At 42.5% G+C, this 16,638-nt stretch overlaps 1 long non-coding RNA gene across 1 annotated transcript in view; it reads right to left on the bottom strand.

The window, feature by feature from the left end:
* Positions 1-6,862: 6,862 nt before the first annotated feature.
* The window catches only part of LOC132237921 (uncharacterized), a 64,064-nt gene continuing 54,288 nt past the window's right edge, over positions 6,863-16,638 (bottom strand). The window contains exon 4 of the long non-coding RNA XR_009453694.1: positions 6,863-6,985. This is a non-coding gene — a long non-coding RNA (uncharacterized LOC132237921). The remainder of the gene's footprint in view (positions 6,986-16,638) is intronic.

Genomic DNA, 16,638 nt, shown 5'->3' on the forward strand with positions numbered 1-16,638 from the left:
CTGTAAAATCACCTGTGTTATTATGTGACTTATATTTTGTTTTGTTTTGTTTTGTTTTATTTCCTGGGTTCTTTTCTCTTGGCACTGATTCCAACTTGGCCTAATGACATACTCTTTAGGGTGTGTTTTTGGAGTCCTCTTTGTGGGAGGTAATAGGGTACATGAACTTTGGGATCAAACACCTTTGGACTCTGTCTCCTTTCTTCTCATTTGTATAATGGGAATAAGACATACCCCCATCTTTAAGATAAGACAAGCTCTGGCCCAGAAATTTTAATTTCTTTTGTTGTCAGAGTATCTGTTCCTTTAAGAAAAACCATATATCATATAAATCCAAGAAACAGTCTTCCTTTCGTTAATTTTCTTTTTGGCCCTACCTTCTCCCATGGGACTATATCTTCATTTATCCTTATATTTTTCTCCAAAATCTTAGAAAATGTTGAGTCTCTCTTCCAATTCAAGCTTAACTAATCCAGCTAGGCCTTTAATCACATTGGCTCCTTGAAACCTTACTGATACAGGCTTAGTCAATTCTTCCTCTATACCACCTCTAACTGGACACAGGCTTTTTTATCTTTACACTTGTCATAATGGACTGTAATTTTGGTTTACAAGTTCTGTCCAGTAGATTTCTAGTTCCTCTGGGGAAAATATCAAGTTTTATTAATCTTTCATATCCAAGAGCTGAGTGCAATGCTGAAGTATGGACACTTGATGTTGGTGGAATTGAATTATTCTTGGCATCAGACTTTCATGCCACCTTTACTCAAAACTCCATACCTTCATGATCCTTCACCATTAGCTTTAGAGATAGAAAGAGAGCTTGAATTTCAAATATTTGCTGACCCTTTTTTTAAAACTGTGAAATGAAGATGATTAGACCTACATATAGTGTTGTTTATAAAATTAAGTGAAATAATGGATGTGAATAGCTTAACACCATAAGTCCTCAATAATTGCTGATCATGTGGTGCTCATCATGATTTGGGTGCAGTTTCTTGTTTTGTTTTATTTTGTTTTGGACTATAGGGTTCTGCTGGTAAATTTCAGCACTGAAAATCCAGCTCCCTGTGAAAGAGATGGACATGTGGAGTAAATCTAAAACTTTCTTTTTCGGCATTCCTATCACATATTCTTAAATCCCTCTTCTCACCTTTTGTGCTTTCTTGGATGTATCCAGAAATGATGTGGAGGCTGAGTAATCCTTTCTGCAGATAACACAATCTTGTTTCTGGACTAAACCCATCATGCCCTACATTCCTGTTCGCTTCAGTCACCCCCAAGTCATCTCTCATTACTTAAACTCTCATCCCCACATGGATCGTAATATCCCCTACTCTGGAGCAATCTTCCACTCCCCCATTCTTCCCTCAAGTCCTTCCCATGTGCCCTATGCAATGTCTGGTAACTTAACTCAATTCCTGGAATTATTGAATTCTTCTTTAAATGTTTTCTGGTGCCCTTGTGGCTACAGAATCCTCAATACCCTCCAAAAAGGTGGTATTTTTTCACCTCTTATATCCCATCAATCTAGAGCCTGGGGTAAATGCTCTTCTTGGTTTCTGTTGGTACTTCCAAACCTCATTCCTTTAAAAAACAATCCCAGCTCCTTTGAAGTTCATGCCATATGGCAACCTCCTATCATAGCAACCCCCACCCCACCCCTGTTCAGCCTTGTTCTATCATGTGTAAACACCAAGGTCACCCCTCCTCATTCGGGGGAAATTTAGCACGTAGCTCACTGACTCACCGCCACTACTCTTCAATCACCTTTAGTGATTTTGATATCCATGTACCTTACATTGTGCAGGATTTTCTCCATATCCTTGGGCTTGGTGCCTTGACCTCCTCATGTCCAGAGATCTTTCTCTCACCTCCTCAGCCACCTGCTCCAAGGTTATATCTTAGATCTTGTGCCACCAACCACAGATATCAACAACTTCTTGTGAAACACCCCACTTTGATCATTTTTTATTTGTTGCAAGTTAATCCCTTTTATATACCATCCAAAGAGTCTTCAATTTCATGGACAGACTGATTGTATCAACTTTTACCTTTCATTCTCTTCACATCCTCACATCCCTCCTAACCTATAATCACTCCTCACACAATTCCTTGACAGTATCATTCCCTTTATTCCTTTACTGTACAGTTGCCTGAAAAAAAAAAAAAACTCCACTCTGGCTGAATCTAACTTTTGCTTATTATGTGCTTGACTTTGAGAAGCTGAACATGATTTTACAAGACATATGGCCATACTGACCTGCCTCATGTTAAATGTTTGACTACTACCTACAGTGGGCTCATGGTGCTTGCAGCTGTCCTATTTTCTATCCCAATTCATTTTACCTTACCACTCTCCAAAATGCCTATTTCATCACTTATCCTCTCTCCTCAAAATCTCTAATGTACGTTCTGTTCTTCTGTGCTTCAGCTGATGCTCTTATTTTATATTTTACTGCTAAAGAAGCACCAATCAGAAAAGAATATCCACATGTTCCCACCACCCAATATATACTTCACTGTATCTGTACTAAGTACTTTGCTTTCCTTACTGTTGCAATGGTTGTACTCAAATATAAAGTTAACCCATCACCTCACACCTGTTAAAATGGCTATTATAAAAAAGATAAGAGATCTCAAGTGTTGGAGAAGAGGTGGAAAAAGAGAACACTTGTACACTGTTGGTGGTACTGTAAACAAGTACAGTCATTATGGAAAACTGTAGAGGTTCCTCAAAACATTAAAAATATAACTACCATATGGTCTAGCAATCCTACTTCTGGGTATATATACAAAGGAATTAGAATCAGTTATCTAGCAGAGATATCTGCATCTCCATGTTTGTTGTAGTATTATTCGCAATAGCCAAGCTATAGAAACCACGTGTGTCTGTCCATACATATATGAATTAAAAATGTTACATATATATATAATATGTATACTAATGTTATATATATGTATATATATACTATTAGTATATTACCGATACTGTATTGTGTACTTGAAATTTGCTAAGACAGTAGATCTTAAGTGTTCTCTTAACACAGAGAAAATTAATTATATGAGGTGGTAGATACGTTAACTAGCTTGATTGTGGTGATCATTTCATAATGTGTACATATATTAAAACATCAAGTTATACACCTTAAATATACACAATTTCTACTTGTCAATTATACCCCAGTAAAGCCAATAAGAAAATAAAATCAACACTTTCACAAAACCTTTTTAGGGTTTTAGAGTCTATCCACTGGACCCCATTCCCACTCTCCTACTCAAGGGCTTCTTTTCTATAAATGTCCCCAACCTGTCTTAAATAATCACTTGTCCCTTATCTACTGGGATAATCAATATACAGCTTATGCTATAAACTCCCATTTTAAAACAAACTAATCAAAACAAACTTTCCTTGACTTCTCTTCACCGTTCTTTATACCTCTTTGTACTTACTTGCTGGTCTCTCTGTTTCATCTCTGCTCTTTTACACAAAATTGATAAAAATTTTGTCTCTACTAATGTTTCTACTTTATTCAGTTTCCTGAAAGTACTCCAACCAGACTTTCAGTCCCCAACCCTATGGAAACTGCTCTTGTCAACGCTGTCTTTGCATTCCAATTCCAAAGGACACACTTACCTGTCCTCATAGTGGCATTTACCATAGTCGACCACCACTTCCTACTTGGAATATTTTATATTCTCAGCTTCTCAACTATCTATTCCCATTCTGCTCCCATCTCAACGTCCTTCTAACTTGTGGATTTTTCCTGTTAACGTATTCTCAACACGGCAGCCGAATTGATTTGGCAAAACCATGAGATTATGTCACTGCTCTGCTCAACAAAACTCCATGTCAAAACTCCATGTCATCCTATATCACTGAGGGAGAAAAAGGCCTTCCAGTGTTTTCTAAAGTTCTAACTTGACTTGATTATTGCCGAGTAACTTAGTCACCACTCCCGTCTTAGGTCACTCTGCTTCAGACACACAGACTCCTTGATCTCCTAGAATATGCCAGATATACTACACTTTTTTATCCCAGGGCCTTTGTACTTACTTGCTGGTCTCTCTGTTGACAAAGGCACTCCTCTAAATATCACAGTGGTTGGCTCTCCACTTCAGTTAGGTCTCTTTTCAGAGGTTCCCTTCCAGGGGAGGGGGACTTAAAAATGGCTACACTCCCTCTCTCCTTGGTAGTCGCTGTTTAATCCATTCACCTGTTTTATTTTTCTTCAGAGTTCTTAATACCTGATACATAATATTATTTATGTGTGTTTAATGTTTCTCATCCCCACATAAAACTAAGGCCTCATGAGAGTAGGAAGAGTATTATGTGTTTTTCTTCTCACTGCTATGTCACCAGCAGCTAACAGTATTTATAGTGCAGAAAGCATTGCTGGATGACTAAGGAAGACCCTTCTTTTGAATGCCTACATTCTTGTGTAGACATATACTTTCCTGAAATCATTCAACATCTTTATTCACAACTTAAACCAAATCTCTTGCACAGTAAATTGATAATGTAGGCAAATAGGTTGGCCATACCCTCTGTTAAATGTCTTTCTTCTGTCCTGGCACTAAATTTATTGACTCACCCTTAAAACTCTCTCCATTTCCCACAGTCGTGGTGAAGGTCCAAAATCAATAAAAATAAGAATGCTTGGAGCAGGAAAACAGAAAAAAGAGATAACAGAAAGTGAAATAGTAAAGAAATGTAAAAGGAGAAAAAATTAAAGAAACCCATACACTTCTTAGAATTGTATTTGGGAAGCAAAGATCATACAGACCAATTTGGAAAGAAAACACCTCCACAAAAGTGTGTCCTCTCTCTTCCCCTTTCTCCGTAGCAGGTTCTGCTCCGTCAGGCAGGAGGAAAGACAAGCCTTTGGCCTCAGTTTCTAGTTATCTGAGCCCAGGTAAAGATAAACAGGATAGGCCCAAGGCAAAACTGTCAAGTGGAAAAACTTGGCTTGTGTCTGGAAATTCCCCTTTCTCTGCTCCCTCCCAACCTGGAGATACTCTCCCTTCACCTCCTGCTTCTAAATCTTCCCTGTATCAAAAAAAGAAAAAGAACATGTCTTAGAATATTTATCACCAGGTTGTAATTTCATTTTTACTTCACTTAAATAGTAAAGACAAGGCAGACTTTGAATTTTCCTAATAACTGTTCTGATCTTCCACTAGATAGCTTGGCAAAATAGTAGACTTAACCCAGTCCAGGAAGCTCAGGCCCGGCCTTCACCTTGAAGCAGTGTTTTTCTGTAAATACTTCCTGTGTCCAGGTAAATTCCTAGCCTCTGTTTTCCTCTTGGCATTTAGATGCATGTGACCCTGTGGCAGAGGAGAGAAGGGTGCCTGGTCCTATTGTTTTCCTTTTCACAGGTTCTGGCTTCCGGGTAACTCATTTGTTCTGGTTCTTGGGTTGGTGAATGTTGAGTTTTGTAGGCCCATCTGCCTTTGGCTTGGGCTGATAGGTGGTACCCACTACTGGACTCTGTCTAAGCATCCTGGTCTGATGCCCCTCTTGTTCTCAGATGAGCCCTCTGATATGAATCAGTCATCTCAGCAGCTTGGTTTTCCCCCCAGTCTGGAATGTAGGAACTTCTGCATTCCTGGTGTAGGAAACAGAGAAGCAGAAGTGCTACCTTAGGCTGCCCTACCCATCTCCTATCACCACTTCAGCTCCCCAGCTCCTGGGCCATGAGGGCGGGAGGATGATCCCAGGTATTGGCAGCTTCCCCTCCACACACCCAGGGGTGCATGCCACTGACATGGCGATGCCAGGCTCCCCCAGCTGTGGGTCTTTCCATGGCTGCATTGAAAATGTGAGCCCTGAAGGTGAGGAAATCCAGGACTCTGGCAGCTTCTTGCCTTACTCTCTGCTCCCTTCTCACATTCCATGGCTCAGAGTCATTCTCCCCCTACCAGACTCTATAGCAACATATATTATTGACTTCAGAGAGGAAAAGAGAGGGAGAGAGAAACATCAATGATGAGAGAGAATCACTGGTGGGCTGCCTCCTACACACCCCTCATTGGGGACCGAGCCCACAACCTGGGCATATGCCCTGACCAGGAATCAAACCATGACTCCTTCCTTCATAGGTTGACACTCAACCACTTCGCCACACCAGCCAGGCTCTATATCCCCTTTTAATAATAATTTTTGTCACTGCTTTTGCTATTCTGAAAGAAAAATCATAGATAATATGACTCTCCTTGCATTACTTCAAAAAATCAATATTAATTCCAATTTATTACAGTTGGAATAAAAAGAGAAAAAGCAAAAGTAATTTGCTCTTTATGTAATTCACAATGAAAATGAATGTTTTGTCATAACTATAGGGAAAGACATACTGGATTGGTCTGATGGTTAAATCTATACGCAGAAGTACCTACATGTGACTGTCATGAATGCTGAACTGGGGACTTAAACTCCACGAGTGCTCTGTTGAGGATATTCTGAAACAGTGACCAAATCTCAATAAACTTGTGAGTGAAGCAAGGTATGGTTTTCTTACAATTAATGCCACAGTACACTATGGAAAATATAGTACATAGTAAACTGGGCAAAACTACTTTCTGTTTTTATGTCCGATGGAGTTAGGTTCTAGGCTCAGATAACTTTAAACTAGTTTCTATGTCTGTCCATGGCTTAGGATATGACTTTATTTCAGTGAACCGGGCCACTCATTTTAGCTGCCTGGAATCCCTGGGCTCTACTCATTAAGTACAAAGTGTGACCTCAGAGCATCATGTGACAACAATGACAAAAGAGCTCCTCCATTTTCCAAAATGCTCCCTAAGGGGTGATTTTCAACCTATTGTAAGAATTACTTGTCTGCACCATTTCCTCCTCCTTCACTGCACAAGGCGCCCAGTGCTGCTGTCACTGCGGAGACATCTGCTCGTCCCTACAGTGAGAAGGAGGACCCATGATCTGAGTTGTCCGCTGTGCTCATTGCATAACTGCAGTTAGCAATTTCTGAGGATAAAAGTGCATTGAGTTAATACTACTCCCAAAGTATAATCTCAATTCCACATTAAACCTCATTCCTATGTTATATTACATAGACATTAGCGCGTTAAACTGTTTTATATTAAGTTGATGTTTTCCAAATTACAGAAGCAGTACATGACTGGTAACAAGTTAAGGAAAAGAAAGAAGACTACAAAAATAATTTATCTCTTCTCTCATTTAATTTTCTCTACTCTGTCCAAATACATACATACATACGCCACTCACACACATACCCCATACACACACATTCACATGCAAACACATGTGCACACTTTGACTTGGTTACTTTTAAATTGAATAGCACCATATTCTACACATTATCATTTTCAAGTTAACATTATATCATGGACACCCCAAAAATCTTTAGAACTTAATTTCTTAAATAAATAATATATAAATGCAAAGTTGTATACCCTCACATGCACTCCAAGATAAAATTATCTGGGAGAGAATCATTGATTGGCTGTTTCCTGCATGCCCCACATTGGAGATCGAGCCTATAACCAGGGCATGTGTCCTGACCGGAAATCGAACTGTGACCTCCTGGTTCATAGGTCAATACTCAACCACTGAGCCATGCAGGCCAGGCTTTCTCATTCTTCTTATCCCTGGAAGCTGGGTCCTTATTGGTGTTTTGTCAGTTCCATGTGTCTACTCACTGGGGCCCAGCAAGCTTTGGAGTCCCATACATCATCTAAAGCACAAGTACCACTGCCCCCGCCAGCCCACAGTGCAGCCAAAATGCCTGCTGTTCTCCCACTGGGATACCTTGAGTGGCAGAAGGGGGGGGGGCAGGACTCTCAGTGCCCAGTCTCCTCACACCCCCTCTAGGCCCCAGGACTCAGTCACAATTCCCCAGTTGCATGAGGGCCCCCGAGACCATACTCACTCAAGCAGGTTGGTACCAACTTTTATCTTAGGGGTTCTCACAACCCTGCAGCTCCCGCTCAGAGTGTATACTCCCAGGCCAGTGTCCAGCCCCACCAGCCCTCAGGAGTGGAAGTCCGGCCTCCATCCTGTCAGAGTGCGGGCAGTACCAGCTTCACAGGCACCTGAAGGCAGGCTCTGCCTGGAGGCCCTGGAATTCATTTGGCTCAGAAGAGAATGGCAATGGTTAGAAGGCATGTCATTTTCTGAGGATCTCCCAAGGTTATTGTTTCTCATTGTAGAATTAGAAGGCCTTTGAGAGAAAGAAATGGGTCTTATTTATCTTTCTTAATCCTCTTAGGGACGAGTTTCTTCATTTTTTTGGCATAGAGATATTAGCTACTTATAATAGAGAGAATGCCACCTATTATAAGAGTTAAATGAAGGGTGAGGGATGACAGAAATGTGTGAAGGGGGTCCAGTTATAAAATAAATGAGTCATGGGATCTAATATACAGCATGGTGACTATAGTTTACAATACTGTATTGCATATTTGAAAGTTACTAGGAAAGTAGATTTTTAAAATTCTCACCACAAGAAAAAAGTGTGTAACTATGTATGATGACAGATGTTAACTAGACTTATTGTGGTGATCATTTCACAATATATACAAATATCAAATCATTGCATTGTGTACCTGAAACTAATATAATGTGTCAATCATACCTCGATTAAAAGAGGGCTGAGACATCATATGCTATGTCCCTGGCATGGTACTTGGTCCATGGTGCTAAATTAGTAATTATTGACATCCTTTCTACCTCCTTGAGTGCCTAACACCATGCCCGGTACAGAGTGAGCACTCCAAAATGGTCATGGACTGAGGGATTATTGATATTAAGCCCAAAGGGAAACTGGAACCAAAATGAGTTGCAAAATAGTATGATGGTGCCGAAACCGGTTTGGCTCAGTGGGTGGAGCGTCGGCCTGCGGACTGAGGGGTCCCAGGTTCGATTCCGGTCAAGGGCATGTACCTGGGTTGCGAGCACATCCCCAGTGGGGGATGTGCAGGAGGCGGCTGATCGATGTTTCTCTCTCATCGATGTTTCTAACTCTCTATCTCTCTCCCTTCCTCTCTGTAAAAAAATCAATAAAAATATATATATATAAAAAAAGAATAAGTTTTAAAAAAATAGTATGATGGTAAAAAAAATAATTTTGTTTCTTTATCCACTTTAATCATATTGAATTCAATATTTTTACTGCTCATGATGCCATAATAAGAACATATTAGTATATTATATAAATAGCATCAGATACTACTACAAGTATTTTTCAAATTCATTCTGGAGTTAAAGCTTCAAAATATGGTATAGTAATCATGTTTGGAACTATACCAATATTGCCAGAAAAACAAAGGTACGTAACCATAGCTGAGCAATGAATGAATCACCATGTAAAGTTACACATGTGCTGCCGTGTTCCATGAAATTCCTTCAAAATAAAGTAAATCAAGGGAATATTTTGGAAACAGGACTATATAACATGTTTCACGATGTCCATCAGCATGCCCATCTCCTGCACCCAGTTAAGCAGGAGAATAATTACTCTCCATCGCAACCAGTTGCCTATGTATTAGATGCAGAAAATAGCTGAAGTGCTATTTTCCCTATAAGAGAAAGAGATATATAGTTCTTAAAAGCTCTTTGGGGCCCTGGCCAGTTTATTTCAGTGGTTAGAGGATTGACCTAGTCCTCAGGTTCGATTCCTGGTCAAGGGCACATACCTCGGTTCAGGCTTGATCCCTGGTCCTGGTCTGGGTGCTTGTGGGAGACAACCAATCAATGTCTCTCACATTGATGTTTCTCTTCTGTCCCCATTCCTCCTTCCACGACACTCGCTCTAAAAAAAATCAATGGAAAACATATCTTTGGGTGGGATTTTAAAAAAGTTATTTGGGTGTGTACACGATTGTTCAATGTCTCCTGACATTATTTTATCATAAATTTGTCATACTAATAAGGGTTCCTACCCATTCACTCTTTTGAGTAGTAAGTGGACAGTATGCCCGTTCAGCGTGAACAGCTATATCACACAAAAGTAGGAGAAGAACCGGAAGGAAGGGCGCCGTACAAAACAACTACCCAGTGTGATTGCCCAGTGCAAGGAGAACATGGGTTGGTTCTAGGCAGGATCACAGTATAGGTAACTCCCGTTAGAATGATCCTCATTTTCTTGCCATAATTCAATTAGCTCTTTAATTTTCCTGCTCTTCCAATTAAGTTTCTTCATCTAACAATTATTTGAGTGTGTACCTGTTATGTGCCAGATACAGTTTTATGCTGTAGGAATTAAATTAAAAGACATAGCCATTGTCTTTTAGGATCTGCTACTATTTATAGAAAGAGGTAGAAAAACAAAGATAATTTCAGCACAATTGTGAGTGCTGCTATAAACAAGTAGGAAATTTCAGTGGGAACAACAGAAAGAGCATTTAAGGGCTCATGCATGTTAGAGGCTCAGTAAATATTGAACAAAATCATAAATGAATGAGTAAATTAATTAAAGACTTTCAGTGTCAGGAAGGTCACACACACACACACACACACACACACACACACACACACACACACAGCCTTGAGAAAAGCAAGAGTTTTATGGGAATGCAGAAGGAAGAGGAGAGGGACTTAAGTAGAGTAGAAGGCAGGTATAAATTCAGAGGGTAGAGAGCATGGGTAGTTTAGGGAACTACACCTGATTCACTGGTAGATGGCTGGAAGTTAAAGATCCAACCTCCTGAATGGGACAGTTGGTGGGAGACATCATTGAGATCCTTGAAGACCACAAGAAGGATTGCAAAATATGTCCTATAGGTTAAGGGGTAGCTCCCAAGGAACACTGAACAGAGAAGTGAAATGCCAACTTACCTTTAATAAAGATTACTTCTGGTTGCTCTTTGTTCTAGAAAGCTTTGAAAAATAAGAGAAAAGAAGAAAAGAGACAGTAACATGCCCCCCCCCCCAATAGTCCCAGGGGTTGATGTTCAGTGTCTACACCTGGGTCATGGGAGTGAGGAGGGAAAGTAGAGGGATGCCTATATATTCAGGATGAAGAATGAACAGGTTTGGTGGGGCATGGAGGGTGAGAAATAGAGAGAGAAAAACCCAGACTACCTCAATGCCAGATCTTCTTGCTTAAGCAGTCCATCAATCAGGGATAACAGAAAATGCATCTTAAAGAGATTAGGATACAAAACTAAGAATGGATTGGACTGGGTCCAAAAAGGAGCTGCTAACTGTGCTTTCTGTAAATATAGAGATCCCCTAGGCACCCCCTGCAGCTCTGTAAATGAGTTTAAGCCTCACAGGGGCAGGCAGATGAACTCTTTTAGGCTGAAGGCTGGAATCTGAGCAGAACTCAGCATTGCATAGCCCAGCTCTCCCTTTCTTTCACCCTCCCCAAGGTCTAAGGGAAAGTTCCCTCCAAGGCCCTCTCAGTCAACTCATCTAGAGTTTTCTCTTAGGGTCCACGGAAGACCCTGAATGCATTGTCCACATTGGCTCTGCAGACTTGGTACATGAAAACTACTTGCATTGAAAAACTTATGGTTGAGAAAAATCAATACCTTCTGGAAAAATTCAAGCCAGGCACCAAGGTCTTAAGTGAACTTATGAAAGCTCTGAACAATTTTGTTACTATAATTAAAAGTATATGGAAGGAAATTTACTATTTCATACAATATCCCACAATTATTGAAGACTTTTTTTGAGCCTAGCCTTTCACATTATCATCTCATTTGGTCCTCACATCAGCCCTACAAGTTAGATACTATTTTTACTCCTGGTTAATAATAAACACTCTGCAGTTATTTTTATTTACATTTTATTCTTTGTTATATTTAAGCATTTACCTTTTCTTCTCTTCAGTTTCAACCAGAAACTCATTGACAAACTTTTCTTGGCTGCATATAATATGAATACTAAAACTTACTATATCTATTCCTTCAGCTAAATGTTTAATACTTTTCTGATAGTATTATTTACTAGAGGCCTGGTGCACAGATTTGTGCACTGGTGGGGTCCCTCTGCATGGCCTGCAGGGATAGGGCCGAAACTGGCTTGCCAACATCCCTTGAGGGGTCTCAGATTGCGAGAGGGCATGGGCCAGGCTGAAGGACCCCACCAGTGCACGATTGGGGCCAGGGAGGGACCACAGGAGGGCTCCAGGGCATGTCCAGCCTATCTTGCCTAGTCCTGATCAGCTAGACCCCAGCAGTAAGCTAACCTACTGGTTGGAGCAACTGCCCCCTGGAGGTCAGTTTGCGTCATAGCGACTGGTTGAATGGTCAAAGGAACAGTTGGACACTTAGCATATTAGGCTTTTATGATATAGGAGAGTTGTTTTTTTTCCCCCTTCTACATTCCACCACAGTCCCAGAGACAGAGAGTAACTTTAGTATCTATGATGAGAAAAACTTCACTGAGCTCTGAGTGTTTACAACTCCCCCTTAATAGAGAGACATAAAATGTTGGTAATTCTGTAAGCTACAGTTCAGGCTATGTATCCCCTACCTACACTTCCTGTAAATTTGGATTGGGTGGAGAATTGGGGGATGTGAAATAAGCATCTTTTTCTAGCTGTGGTTTATAATCTGGTATTATTGCATGCTTCCAAAATAAGGGAAAGAAATTAGGTAAACTATTTGTGAACATCTCTGAACATGAAAAATTAGTGCTTTATAGGCATTAAAAAGAACTTTGGAATCCATGTAGTCAGCATAATGCATTATGGTTGCTAGACCACTCACGTCTGGCAGTTTCATTTTAGTGGATCAATCCTGCCCCACTATTGCTCCTAGGCTACAACTGGGCCAGATTTCACTTTAAAGGGCATTTTATGGCAAAGATCCAAACCCTCTCACAGCAGAAGCTGAATGCTAATGGAATTGTTGTGATTTAAAACTGTGAAACACAATCTATTTTTCAATGGAGGAAACAAAAACTATAACCACAAATATTTCCAGTAGCTTAACTCAACCTTGAAGGATATTTTTGCATTTTTATTCATTATTTGATGACTAGAGGCCCAGTGCACAAAAATTTGTGCACTTGGGGCGGGGGGGGGGGTTCCCTCAGCCTGGCCTGCGCCCATTTACAGTCCAGGACCCCTTGGGGGATGTCCACCTGTCAACGTAGGCCCACTCCCCCGGGGATCAGGCCTAAGCTTGCAGTCAGACATCCTTCTGGCAGCCAGGGAGCCCTTGGGGGATGTCCGACTAAAGGCTTAGGCCCCCAAGGGATCGGGTCTAAACCATTAGTTGGACATTCTTAGTGCTGCCACGGAGGTGGGAGAGGCTCCTGCCACCACCACTGTGCTGGCCAGCCATGAGCCAGCTTCTGGCTGAGTGGAACTCCCCATATAGAAGTGCACTGACCACCCGGGGAAAGCTCCTGCATTGAGCGTCTGCCCCCTGGTGGCCAGTGCACATCATAGCAGCCGGCCATTCTGCCATTTAGTCAATGTGCATATTAGCCTTTTATTATTATTACTAGAGGCCCGGTGTACAAAAATTTGTGCACTCGGGGGGGAGGGAGAGTCCCTCAGCCCGGCCTGTGCCCTCTCACAGTCTGGGACCCCTCAGGAGATAACGACCTGCTGGCTTAGGCCTGCTCCCAGGTGGCAGAGGGCGGGCCCAATCCCTAGGTGCAGCTCCTAGTCCGGCTCAGAGCAGGGCCGATTGGGGAGTTGGGGTGCCGCCCCCTGTCATGCACAGAGTAGGGCGGATTGGGAGGTTGCGATGCCACCCTCAGTCACGCTCAGGGTAGGGCTGATTTGGGGGTTGGGGCACCGCACCCTGTCACACTCAGGGCAGGGCCGATGGGGAGGTTATGGCTCTACCCCGTCACACACAGAGCAGGGCCGATCAGAGGGTTGGGGCGTTGCACCCTGTCACACACAGAGCCGCAGGGCGATCAGGAGGTTGGGGAGCTCCCCCCTATCAGGCACAGAGCAGGACTGATTAGGGGGTTGGGGCGCCTTCCCCTGTCACGAACAGAGCAGGGCTGATAGGGAGGTTGTGGCCCCGCCCCCTGTCACACACAGAGCCGCAGGGCAATCAGGGGGTTTGGGCGCTGCCCCCTGTCACGCTGATCCCGGTGCCGGGAGGCCTCGCGGCTCCGCTGATCCCGGTGCTGGGAGGCATATCATCCTTTTACTATATAGGATAGAGGCCTGTTGCATGGGTGGGGGCCGGCTGGTTTGCCCTGAAGGGTGTCCTGGATCAGGGTGGGGGTCCCGCTTGGGTGCCTGGCCCGCCTGGATGAGGGGATGATGGCTATTTGCAGCTGGTCACACCCCCTTCAGGTTGGGGGTCCCACTTGGGTGCCTGGCCCGCCTGGATGAGGCGATGATGGCTGTTTGCAGCTGGTCACACCCCCTTCAGGATGGGGGTCCCCACTGGGGTGCCTGGCCAGTCTGGGTGAGGGGCTGAGGGCCGTTTTCAGGCTGGCGGGTGACTGAAGCTCCCAACCGCTCCTTTTTTTCTTTTTTTTTTATTCTGGGCCAGCTTTAGCTCTGAAGCTGGGCTCCATCTCTGAGGCCTCTGCTGCTGAAAGCAGGTATCTGGTTTGTTTGGGTTCTATAATCAAAACACTGTTTCAACTCCAGCTCTGAGATCCCGGCTGGCTGAAAGCAGGTTTCTGGGGTTTTGTTTAGCTTCCCTATTTGTAACAATGTTTCAAACTGAAAGCTCAGAGGCCAGCAGTGGCAGGCGGGGAATGTTGGATTTCTCCAACACTGAAGCAAGCAAGCCTCATGTTCGCTTCAAGCTGCCTGGCTGCCGGCTGCCATTTTGGCTGGCAGTTAATTTGCATATCGCCCTGATTAGCCAATGGGAAGGGTAGCGGAGGCACGGCTAATTATCACGTTTCTTTTTTATTAGATAGGATATAGAATGTCCCTATTTCCCCCCTTTAGCCCCCTCTACTCAGCTCTTGCCCCCCACTTCTCTCTGGCCATCACCATATTGTTGTCTGTGTCCATGGGTTGTGCATATATTTTCTTTGGCTAATCCCTTCTTTAAATTCACTTCTTTAAATTTTTATTTTCAGAGAAGTGCTTATAACTGCACTATTATATATTTTCTATTATATCATTTAGAATTAAGATATTTTTTAATTGAACCCTGGTAAATTTTAGCACAATAAATTATGCTAGAAGCAATTTGGATATTTTTCATGTAGTGCAGATACATTTCAATTAATATTTCATTAATTTTTAATTTTTTAATATTTTTAAGATTCGTACAATAGGCCTTCTTTCCCCTGGCTGCCAGCACCAGTTTTCCTCTGGCACCCAGGACCCAGACCTTCACTCTGGCCACCACCTTCCATCTGCGCTCTGGACACAGTCTTCGCTGCGGCTGGAGCCTTCAGTCTTTGCTCCTCGCTCCAGCGGGAGTCTTCAGTCTCTGGCCAGAGCTACTCCTGTAGCTCCTTCTGCCCCCCACCCTCCCCTCAAAGTTTGATCGCTTCTTCACCTGCAGACCTTGCCAATGGGCTCCTGGGTTCCAGGAAGCCACCTTGTATGTGGCCCAGCTTTCCAATCATGATCACGATCACGGGCTGCAGGCAAGGGGGCTCCTGGGTCCCGGGGTGACGCTTTGCCTGTGGCCCGGCTTTCCGATCACGATCACGATCAAGATCACGGACCGCAGGCAAGACGGCTCCTGGGTCCCCAGGGGCTGCCTTGCCTGCGGCCCAGCTTTCCGGTAGCTCCTGGGGTCATACACGGGGGCCTGGATGGTGGCTCCCGGTGTCCCGCCCTGCCTTCAGTATGCAAATTAGCCGCCATCTTTGTTGGCGGTTAATTTGCATATCACACCGATTAGCCAATGGGGGCGTAGTGAAGGTACGGTCAATTACCATGTTTGTCTATTATTAGATAGGATAAGATATACTGTAAATGAGTGTCAGATAGTGTCAGAACATCAGATTAGAAGACTTGGGTTCATGTTTTGGCAATGCCACCTACTAGTTGGGGGACCGAGTGCAAATGACTTAACATCTTATAGTATGGCTGTTAAAAGAGAAAGGAAAAATTTTCTGGACGAAGCATATAAAGAGTGTTCAATAAATGGTTATTGCAATTCTTATGGTAACAATGCTAAGAAAAGTATTACTACTAGTAAAGTTTAATCTTTTTCTCTAATTTTGGTGATGGGAATGTTTGCATTCATTAGGTTTTTTTCTTCCTTTCTCCTATTATCCTTTTTCCTTTCCTCCTTTTATTTCTTCCTTCTTTCTTTTTTTTTTCTTTCTTTTTCTACTTTCCTTTCTTGTTAGTTCAAAATATCAAAAAAAAATTTAAAAAACTACGAAAAACAACAAACTGCTCTAGTAGAAATCTTAGGTTTAATAGGAAAAGGTGGTCTTTATTTCACAAAGAACAATGACAAGTCAATTTTAAAATGCCAGTGAGGCCAGCCAGGGGGGCTCAGTGATTGAGCCTTGATCTATGAACCAAGTGGTCACAGTTTGATTCCTGGTTAGGGAACTGGCCCAGGTTGCAGGCTCAATCACCAGTAGGGGCCGTAAAGGAGGTAGCTGATCAATCATTCTCATCATTAATGTTTCTATCTCTCCCTCTCCCTTCTTCTCTGAAATCAATAAAAATATACTTAAAAATAATAAAATAAAATGCTAATGAACTTTTAAAAAATGTAATTATGTAAAATAACCCACACATCTAA

This window comes from Myotis daubentonii, chromosome 7 (genome assembly GCF_963259705.1).
Source record: "Myotis daubentonii chromosome 7, mMyoDau2.1, whole genome shotgun sequence".
Lineage (NCBI taxonomy): Eukaryota > Metazoa > Chordata > Mammalia > Chiroptera > Vespertilionidae > Myotis > Myotis daubentonii.